At 48.6% G+C, this 10,048-nt stretch overlaps 1 long non-coding RNA gene across 1 annotated transcript; it reads right to left on the bottom strand.

Moving 5' to 3' along the window:
• Nucleotides 1–2,465: 2,465 nt before the first annotated feature.
• LOC140418324 (uncharacterized) lies at nt 2,466–8,948 on the bottom strand. Its single transcript, XR_011944935.1, has 3 exons — nt 8,911–8,948; nt 7,414–7,497; nt 2,466–6,940 (listed from the first exon to the last, which is right to left on the bottom strand). It is a non-coding gene; the product is annotated as an uncharacterized lncRNA (long non-coding RNA).
• Between the last annotated feature and the right edge of the window lie 1,100 nt (nt 8,949–10,048).

The following is a 10,048-nucleotide window of genomic DNA, read 5'->3' as shown; positions in this document are numbered from 1 at the left end:
CTGAAGCAGGATGGTGCCCATTAACCTGGGCCTGTTCCCGGGAGGGAGGGAGAAACCCCGTAGCTGCAAACCAGGGAGCTGACAATGATTGTGAAGGGTTTGTGGATCCACAAAGTGTTTCCAAATCCTCCCACCCACCGCCTGACGCTGACTTCGCTTCTCCAGGACAAACAAGCGCCGAAATCCATGTCCAGCAGCCACACTGCGCATGCTCCGCATCACAATGCCCTGGGTGTGATTGACGGCAGCTGCAGACCAATAGGAAGAGGGGGCGGCATTGGAGGACCTAGCGGGAGTGGCTGATCCTCCAACCAATTTGAGTGAATGAGGGGCGGGGCTGATCCCGATCTACCTCATTGACTGAGACTCTCGACAACGCGACAACGCAGAATCGCCGAGCAGAAACTTATAGCCAAGTTCCGCACACATGAGTGCGGCCTCAACCGGGACCTGGGATTCATGTCGCATTACATTCATCCCCCACCATCTGGCCTGCGAAATCCTACCAACTGTCCTGGCTTGGTACAATTCACACCTCTTTAACCTGGGGTTACCCCATCTCTGGATCTGTAAAGATTTAATCACCTGCTAATGCTCGCATTCCAAGCATTGTGTGGCATCTTTGAATTTGTCTATATATGTGTTTCTGGAACAGACCTCTTCATTCACCTGAGGAAGGAGCAGCGCTCCGAAAGCTAGTGACATCGAAACAAACCTGTTGGACTTTAACCTGGTGTTGTAAGACTTCGTGCTGAGTCTCTGCATCATTTTGAGTTCTTTCCATTGGCCACGTAGGAGCGGGTTCCAAAACCTCATTTCCTGTCTGAGTGGTGTTAACCAATGGGAAGATTTGGTGGACCGGATGGACACTGGTCCTCCAGCCAATCAGACTGCAAACTTTGTGAATGTAGATTGAGCTTCCCACAGATTAAAACTTCTTCCTGTGTCAAACCTCTAACACTTTCTTTCTACTTCTTTTCACTTCAATGGACTTTTTAAGATTCCATTGACTGTTCTACAGAACTGTTACAACAAGCAACAACAAACATTAACTCTGTTTCTCTCGCCACAGATGTGGCACAGTGGTTAGCACTGCTGCATCATAGCGCCAGCGACCTATAAGACCATAAGACATAGGAGGAGAATTAGGCCACTTGGCCCATCGAATCTGCTCCGCCATTCAATCATGGCTCATATTTCCTCATCCCCATTCTCCTGTCTTCTCCCCATAACCCCTGATCCCCTGACCTGGGTTCAATTCCAGCCTTAGGTGACTGTGTGGAGTTTGCACAGTCTGTGTGTTCCCACAGTCTGTGTGTTCCCTCTGGGTGCTCCAGTTTTCTCCACCGTCCAAAGATGTGCAGGTTAAGTGGATTGGCTATGCTAAATTGCCCCTCAGTATCCAAAAAAAGGTTAGTTGGGTTACGGGGACAGGGTGGAGGCATAGACTGAAGTAGGGTGCTCTTTCCAAGGGTCGGTGCAGGCTCGATGGCCCAAATGGCCTCCTTCTGCACTGTAAATTCTATGATTCTGTCGGATTTTCTCTCTCAGTTTGATCTGATGGGTTTGTCTGGTGCTATTTCCCTCGTACTGTCCATGTGTTTGGGTATTTTAGGGAGCAGGTAGAACTTCCTTAGTTCTACCTGTTGTTTTTGGTTAATGTGTCTGGAGTCTTTGAGTTCTTCCAGTCCGTCTCCAATTCTTCTTCCTGTCTCGGGTGTATGGGTCTAGGTAGCTGTGTGTTGTGATTTGTGTTGTTTAGTTGTCTGTCTGTCTCCAGAAGGTATTGTTGTCTCTCGATAATGACAGTGCTGCCACCCTTGTCTTCTGGTCGTATGAACATATTTCATTACTGTGACAGGGCAGAGACCTGTTTGAAAGATTCAAACATGGGAGTTCTGGGAAAGATGGGCAAGGATTTGGGAGGTGACAACATGTTCAAAGAGTTTGGAGAGGCGAGGGAGGCTGAAGATGGGGCAGTAATTTGTAAGGATGGCAGGGTCAAGGGTTTGTTTTATTGAGGAGGGGGTGATGATGGCAGATTTGAAGGACAGAGGGACAGTACCTGAAGAGAGAGAAATGTTGACAATATCCATGGACACAGGGAAGTTGGCTGATCAGTAGCTCAGTGGGAATAGGGTCGATGGAGCAGGAGCTGGGTCTCATGGACAAGATGAGCTCTGAGAGGGCATGAGGAGAGATGGGAGAGAAACTAGAGAAAGATGTGGGTTCAGTGCTCGGGAAAGGATGAAATTTAGAGACAGTTTGGTCCGGTGGGCTCGTGGAAGGGAGGGAAGCAGCAGAGGCAGCTGATCGGATTTACTCAATCTCAGTCACAAAGAAGCTCCACAAGCTCCTCACACATCTTGTTGGAGCTGAGGATGGAAGAGACAGGGGAGAGCGAGAGTACTTCAAAAGGAACTAACTTGAGTCAGAGTAATTAAAAAGTTTCAGCACACTGCATATCTAACACAAATCTAATTTATTTGACTTTTACGCAGAATATTAGCTCCTGTAAATGGGCTGGAGTTTGTCATAAAGAGAAAGACACCCAAATGAACATGGTTCAGTCCTGAATGTGAGTAACAGCAAAATCCAATCACTGTGGTTACTTGTGGCCTCGTTGGTGTCTCAGCAGGGGGTATGAAGTGGTGAATCCCTTTCCACACTGAGAGCAGGTAAACGGTCTTTCCCCAGTGTGAATTCGCTGATGGTTCTGAAGGGCAGATAACTGAGTGAATCCCTTCCTACACTTGAAACAGGCGAATGGCCTCTCCCCAGTGTGAATTCGCTGATGTACAGTGAGCTGGGATGAGTGTCTGAACCCCGTCCCACAGTTAGAGCACCTAAACGGTCTCTCGTCAGTGTGAACACGTTGATGGCACATCAGTTCCCCAGAACTTTTATAACACTTCTCGCAGTCTGGACACTGAAATGGTCTCTCATCAGTGTGAACTTGTTGGTGTCTCAGCAGGTTGGCTGAAATTGTAAATCCCTTCCCACACACTGAGCAGGTAAATGGTCTCTCCCTGGAGTGAACTCGTTGATGTGTGGACAGAGCAGATGACTGAGTGAATCCCTTCCCACACTCTGAGCAGGTGAATGGTTTCTCCCCAGTGTGAAGTCGCTGGTGTCTCAGCAGGTTCGATGAATGAGCAAATCCCTTCCCACACTTGGAGCAGGTGAATGGTCTATCCCCAGTGTGACTGCGCCGATGAGTTTCCAGCTTGGATGGGGAAGTGAATCCTTTCCCACAGTCCCCACATTTCCACGGTTTCTCCTCAGTGTGACTACATTTGTGGCTTGTGAGGCCTGATGATCGACTGAATCCTCGTCCACACACACAACACGTGTATGGTTTCACCCCACTGTGAATGATGCTTTTTCCTTCCATGTTCAAAATCTGCTTATATTCAGGATATGATAAATAGAGGACTCGGCCAGATCCTGATGTGATGCTTGGTTTGAGTTTCCGGACTTGGAAGCCTCACCTTCGAACACCCGGTGAAACTGATTGGAAACAGAAAATAGGGAGTGAGAGAGAACCCACAAAAACACAAAAGCAGGTTGTGAAAATGAGCTGAATGAATCTGGTCACTTGTGGGGCCAGCACTGGAAACAAATGACCAGGAAAACTGCTGGGTTGTCATCAAAACCCAACTGGCCTCTTTGGGAGGAGAGAGAAAGAGCTGAAGAGGGATTTTGTATATCGACAAGACATATTAAGAGAGTAGTTGGCAAAACAAATTCGATCTTGAGCTTCATAAACAGTAATATTGATAAAGAAACTATGCTTCTGGTGGCACAGTGATTAGCACTGCTGCCTCACAGCGCCAGGGGCCCGGGTTCAATTCCGGCCATGGTGACTGTCTGTGTAGAGTATGCACTGTCTCCCCGTGTCTGCGTGGGTTTCCACCCGGTGCTCGGTTTCCTCCAACAATCCAAAGAAGAACAAGTTACTTGGATTGGCCTTGATAAATTGCCCCTTAATGTCCAGGGATGTGTAGGTTAGGTGGGGCTATGGGGTCACAGGGACAGGGTAGGGGTGTGGGCCTAGGCAGGGTGTCCTTTCAGAGAATCAGTGCAGACTCGATGGGCCGAATGGCCTCCTTCTGCTCTGTAGGATCAGCCACACATTGGGTGGATCTACGGGTTAGTATGGAGAGAGGGCAGCGTCCGTTATGGAGGTTGGATGTGGGACTATTCGCAGATGAGGAGGTCTGTGGGCGGGTGAGCAAGTCCATCCAGAACAATCTGGAAATAAATGATACAGGGGAAGTCTCGGCAGCAGCGGTGTGGGAAGCTCTGAAGACAGCGGTTAGAGGGGAATTAATTTTGATACGGGCCCGTAGAGAAAAGGTGGAAGGATCAGGGAGGGATAGGTTGGTTAGGGAGATACTCCAGGTGGATAGGAGATATGCGGAAGCCCCGGACGGGGGGTTATTGAAGGAGCGGCAGAGGTTACAGATGAGGTTTGGGCTGTTATCTACAGGGAAAGCAGTGGAGCAACTGAGGAAGGCAAGGGGAGCGGTGTATGAGTTTGGGGAAAAGGCCAACAGAATGTTAGCGCACCAGCTGAGGAAAAGGGAGGCAGCCAGGCAGATAGGGAGAGTAAAGAACAGAGGTGGGAATGCGGCCCTGGACCCAGTGGGGGTGAATGAGGTGTTTAAGGACATTTATAGCAAGTTATACGATTCGGAACCCCCGGCTGGGGTGGAGGGGATGAGGCAGTTCTTGGGCCAGTTGAGGTTCCCGAGGGTGGAGGAAGAACTGGTGGAAGGGCTGGGAGCCCCAATTGAAATTGAGGAAATAATGGAGGGGCTGGAGGTCATGCAGTTGGGCAAGGCCCCGGAGCCGGACGGCTACCCGGTGGAATTCTACAAGAAGTTCTCGGAGATATTGGGCCCACTGCTGGTGAGGGCATTTAATGAGGCAAGGGTCCTTCCTCCAACAATGTCGCAGGCCTCGATCTCATTGATTCTGAAACGGGAGAAGGACCCTGAGCAATGCGGGTCATACAGACCAATCACCCTATTGAATTGGATGCCAAACTGCTGGCTAAGATATTGGCCACAAGGATAGAGGACTGTGTCCCGGGGGTGGTAGGGGAAGACCAGACGGGATTTGGAAAGGGCTAGGAACTCACGGCTAATGTTAGAAGGCTCTTAAACGTTATCATGATGCCCTCAGAGGGAGAAGGCCTTTTGTCGGGTGGAGTGGAATTATTTGTGGGAGGAGTTCGGAAGGCTCGGGTTTGGTCAGGGCTTCACTGATTGGGTACGGTTGCTGTATCAGGCACCAGTAGCAAGTGGGCTTACGAATCGGCTGATGTCGGGCTATTGTGACGGTTACAGAAAGCGGTGAAATGATGAAAGCGGCCACAGGCTCAGGCTGACTCGATGATTGTCCAATAATAAGTGAGAGTCTCAGTGGGACAATCAGACAATAATAGTGGAGATGGGGCCCAGAGGATAAACAGCAAAGGATTCACTCACTTTGAGAGGAACAAACATAGTGTCTGTTCCAATAAGTCAGGCTGCAGTGTGTGAGTGAACACATCATTGGATCCAGTGTAGAATCACAGATTCCCTACAGTGCTGAAGGAGGCCATTTGGCGCATCGAGTCTGCACTGACCCTCTGAAAGAGCATCCTACCGTGACCAATCCCCCACCCTAACCCTGTAACCCCACCCAGTGACAATTTAGCACAGCCAATCCACCTAACCTGCACATCTTTGGACTGTGGGAGGAAATCTACGCAGCCACGGGAAGAATGTGCAAACTCCACACAGACAGTGACCCAAGGTCAGAATCAAACCCAGGTACCTGGTGCTTGAGGCAACAGTGCTAACTACCGAGCCACCCCCGTAACTCTGTCATGATTAGACAATACCCTGCCTGTTATTCCAAATCTGATGTGTGTTACTCTGTTACTATTATTATTAGACAACAACCTATCTGATATTCCAATTTTGGTGTGTGTTACTCTGTTACTATTATTTATTAGACAACAACCTATCTGATATTCCAATTTTGGTGTGTGTTACTCTGTTACTATTATTTATTAGACAACAACCTATCTGATATTCCAATTTTGGTGTGTGTTACTCTGTTACTGTTATCATCAGACAATAATAGGAGGGCAAGATGCAAGGTAGCAATGATATTTTGAAGTTTATGTGTTACAATGAGTGTCACTGGGAGGTGTGTGATAAAATAGGAATGGAAACATCATGACAAAGGGTGGCACGGTGGCAGTGCTTAGTACTGCTGCCTCACGGTGCTGAGGACCCAAGTTCAATCCTGGCCCTGGGTCACTGCCGTGTGGAGTTTGCACATTCTCCCCCTGTCTCCGTGGGTCTCACCCCCACAACCCAAAGATGTGCAGGCCAGGTGGATTGGCCACTCTTTTGAGATCCACCAACAAAATAGAACAAAGGAAACAAACTTAGGGACAAAGCAAAAAGGGCCGCTCCCGTTAGGGGCACTGCCCGAACGTAACAAAGACCAGCAGAAACTTAAAAACGTCAAATGAGAGTGCATTGAAAGGGGTCAATAAAGCACCCCAAACCCTGCGGTGCCCACCGGGCATGGCAGGCTTTGATGGTGCCCATGGACACCGCATGCTCCCTTTCTAGGGCACCCAGCTGCGAATGTAGCCGCGGAAAAGGAGTAAATAGTCTGACCGGATGACCCCCTCGGTCGCCAGCTGCCTGGAACTACAAATGACGCGCTTCGCCAGGCCCAGAGCAGGTTCACAAGGAGGTAAGTGGCGCTGGTTCACGAGGTCTTCGGCCCAAGTAGGACTCAGCAAAAACACAGTCCGTGCTGCAACCCTGGAACGACCACCCAATAGAATCCACCTCCTCCCTGCTGGTGTGTGGGGTCTTCAGTCCAGGAGGGGGCTCAGCAAACACACTGCCCACTCGATCCCTCTGCCCTGGAACAAGCACACTGGTTAGAATAAGGAGGATTTTGTCCTTGCTGAAGGCAGATGTTATCAGTTGGGAAGACTGGGCCGGGCACTCAACCCGGGAGAGGCCCAGCAAACAAGCAGTCCAAAGGGCTTTACTCCCATCTTGTTTTTGAAGTTACCTCCTTGTTGTTGTCCTTCTCTCCTCGCTCCGTCCTTCTCTCCCCTCTCCTTCCTCCAGGCAGCAACCAGCACTGGACACAGGCAGAAAACTGAGCAACAGCAGCAGCAATAGAGAGAGAGAGGGAGAGAGAGGGAGAGGGAGTGGGAGAGGGAGACAGCAGCAACAGCCACTCTCCACCACGGCAACAACCTCATAACACCAAAGTCTGCACTGGGAGTGCCAGCTTCAGATTGGCCATGCTAAATTGCCCCTTAATTGGAAACAAATAATTGGGTACCCTAAATTTATCATAAAAAATAATAATAATAATACTCACCTCTGTCACAATTTTGGTGTTTTCAAGTTCACAATCTCCTGCTGCAACCTTTGGCTGGAAAGATATCAGAAGCTTTGGAAGCAGCTGTAAAAGGAAATTACAATGGTCAGAAATGTTAGTCGAGGTTAGAAATTAAGATCAGACAAACATTTATCTTGGTTTGAATTTGCTGGGTGTAAATCCTCTCCTAACCCCCGGTAAAAGGACTTTCCAAAATCCATCACTCTTCGAGTCCAGGATAGAAGTTCCAAACATTCTCTCCCCTAGTTGCCAGTCCCAGGATTATTTTTTTTTTTTAAATTCAGAGTACCCAATTCATTTTTTCCAATTAAGGGACAGTTTAGCATGGTCAATCCACCTACCCTGCACATCTTTGGGTTGTGGGGGTGAAACCCATGCAAACACGGGGAGAATGTGCAAACTCCACACGGGCAGTGACTCAGAGCCAGGATCGAACCTGGGACCTCGGTGCCGTGAGACAGCTGTGCTCATGTCCCAGGATTATTTAATGAGGGTTTTACTTGATTTGGAGGCAGTTCAGTGAAGTTTCACTAGTCTGATTCCTGGGATGGGAGAGTTTGTTTTATGGAGCAAGATTGAGCCTGTTTGGTCTGTACCCGATGGAGTTTAGAAGAATGAGAGGTGATCTTATTGAAACATCTAAGATTCTGAGGGGTTTTGATGAAAGAATATTTTCCCAAATGGGGATTCAAGAACTAAGGGGGACAGTTTAAAGATAAGAATTCTCCAATTTGATACTGAGATAAGGAAAAATGTCTTCCCTCAGAGGGTCATCAGTCTGTGGATAAAAGCAAATTACTGCGGATGCTGGAATCTGAAACAAAAACAGAAAATACTGGACAATCTCAGCAGGTCTGACAGCATCTGTGGAGAGAAAAGGGAGCTAACGTTTTGAGTCTGGATGACTCTTTGTCAAAGCTGAGTTTGTGGAATTCTCTTTCACAGAGAGCAGTGGCGCTGGGTCACTGAATATACTCAAACCTGAGTTTGTCTTTTTTTTATCTACTGGGGAGTCAAGTTTTGGGGGCAGACAGGAAAATGTAATTAATGGCACATTCGGATCAGCGTTTATTGAATGGCAGAGCAGTGTCAATAGGCCGAATGGCCTACTCCTGCTGCTAATTCTGATGTTCTTCTGTTCTTCCGATTGCCACACATGCCAGTAGCACCTCCCCGCGCTCGGGGGGGGGGGTGGCGGGGGGGGGGGGGGGGGGGGGCTGTCAATCATCGAGACAATGATTTTCTCTTCTGGTCACCGGGATCCTGAAGCACCATCTCTGTTACGTCATCAAGATGGCCCCTCAGCCGCGCCGCTAAACAAAGATGGCGGCCGTGGAACTGGGCCTGATACCGGATAAAAACTCTGCAGCTGCAAACGCGGGATTTGCAGGGTCTTTTTCCGGGCTTGTGACAAGCAGAGGGTGTTTATGAAGCCTTCACTCCCTCCCCACCCCGACTCCCGGCTCCATGCCTCACCGCCCGAAACAGCCGCTCCCGCACTCGCAGACCTCCTAGCAAAGTGACACTGCGCATGCTCCAGACATAACCCAACATTGCATCTGCGCACTGGGCTCCGTGGAATGAATAGGGCACATTCACAGACGCGGGGAATGTTGGGTAATAGCCGCACCATTGAAACAGTTAATACAAAATAACTTGGTCACCAATTGCGAAAATAATCAAACAATTTATTGTCAATGGGTATTCTGCTATTCTCCATTTCTCAAATTGATCAAATGCTGCTCTCCTGTGGAATAATGCAGAACTTCAAGGTGTTTTTTTCCCCAATGGGTCCTTCCTCTCTCCTCCCCAGAAGATGCAAACTCTTGCTGGGTTCACTTCCAGAATCAGTAATTCCTGCATCTTCCCTCTTGCTCGTCATACTGAATGTTCAGTGTTTTCTAGAATGATCCAGCACAGATGGAAGTCACTCGGAACAAAGTGTGAGGTTGTCCATTTTGGAAGGACAAATATAAATGCGGAATACAGGGTTGATGGTAGGATTCTTGGCAATGTGGAGGAGCAGAGAGATCTTGGGGTCTATGTTCATACATCTTTGAAAGTTGCCACTCAAGTGGATATAGCTGTGAAGAAGGCCTATGGTGTGCTAGCGCTCATTAACAGGGGGATTGAATTTAAGAGCCGTGAAGTGATGATGCAGCTGCACAAAACCTTGGTACAGCAACATTTGGAGCAGTGTACAGTTCTGGTCGCCTCATTTTAGGAAGGATGTGGAAGCTTTGGAAAAGGTGCAAAGGAGACTTACCAGGATGTTGCCTGGAATGGAGAGTAGGTCTTACGAGGAAAGGTTGAGGGTGCTAGGTCTTTTCTCATTGGAACGGAGAAGGATGAGGGGTGACTTGATAAGGGTTTATAAGATGATCAGGCGAATAGATAGAGTAGACAGTCAGAGAATTTTCCCCCGGGTGGAACAAACCATTACAAGGGGACATAAATTTAAGGTGAATGGTGGAAGATATAGGGGGGATGTCAGAGGTAGGTTCTTTACCCAGAGAGTAGTGGGGGCATGGAATGCACTGTCTGTGGAAGTAGTTGAGTCGGCAAAATTAGGGACCTTCAAGCAGTTATTGGATAGGTACATGGATTACGGTAG

This window comes from Scyliorhinus torazame, chromosome 5 (genome assembly GCF_047496885.1).
Source record: "Scyliorhinus torazame isolate Kashiwa2021f chromosome 5, sScyTor2.1, whole genome shotgun sequence".
Classification (NCBI taxonomy): Eukaryota; Metazoa; Chordata; class Chondrichthyes; order Carcharhiniformes; family Scyliorhinidae; genus Scyliorhinus; species Scyliorhinus torazame.
This window is presented reverse-complemented; position numbering and strand designations above follow the sequence as displayed.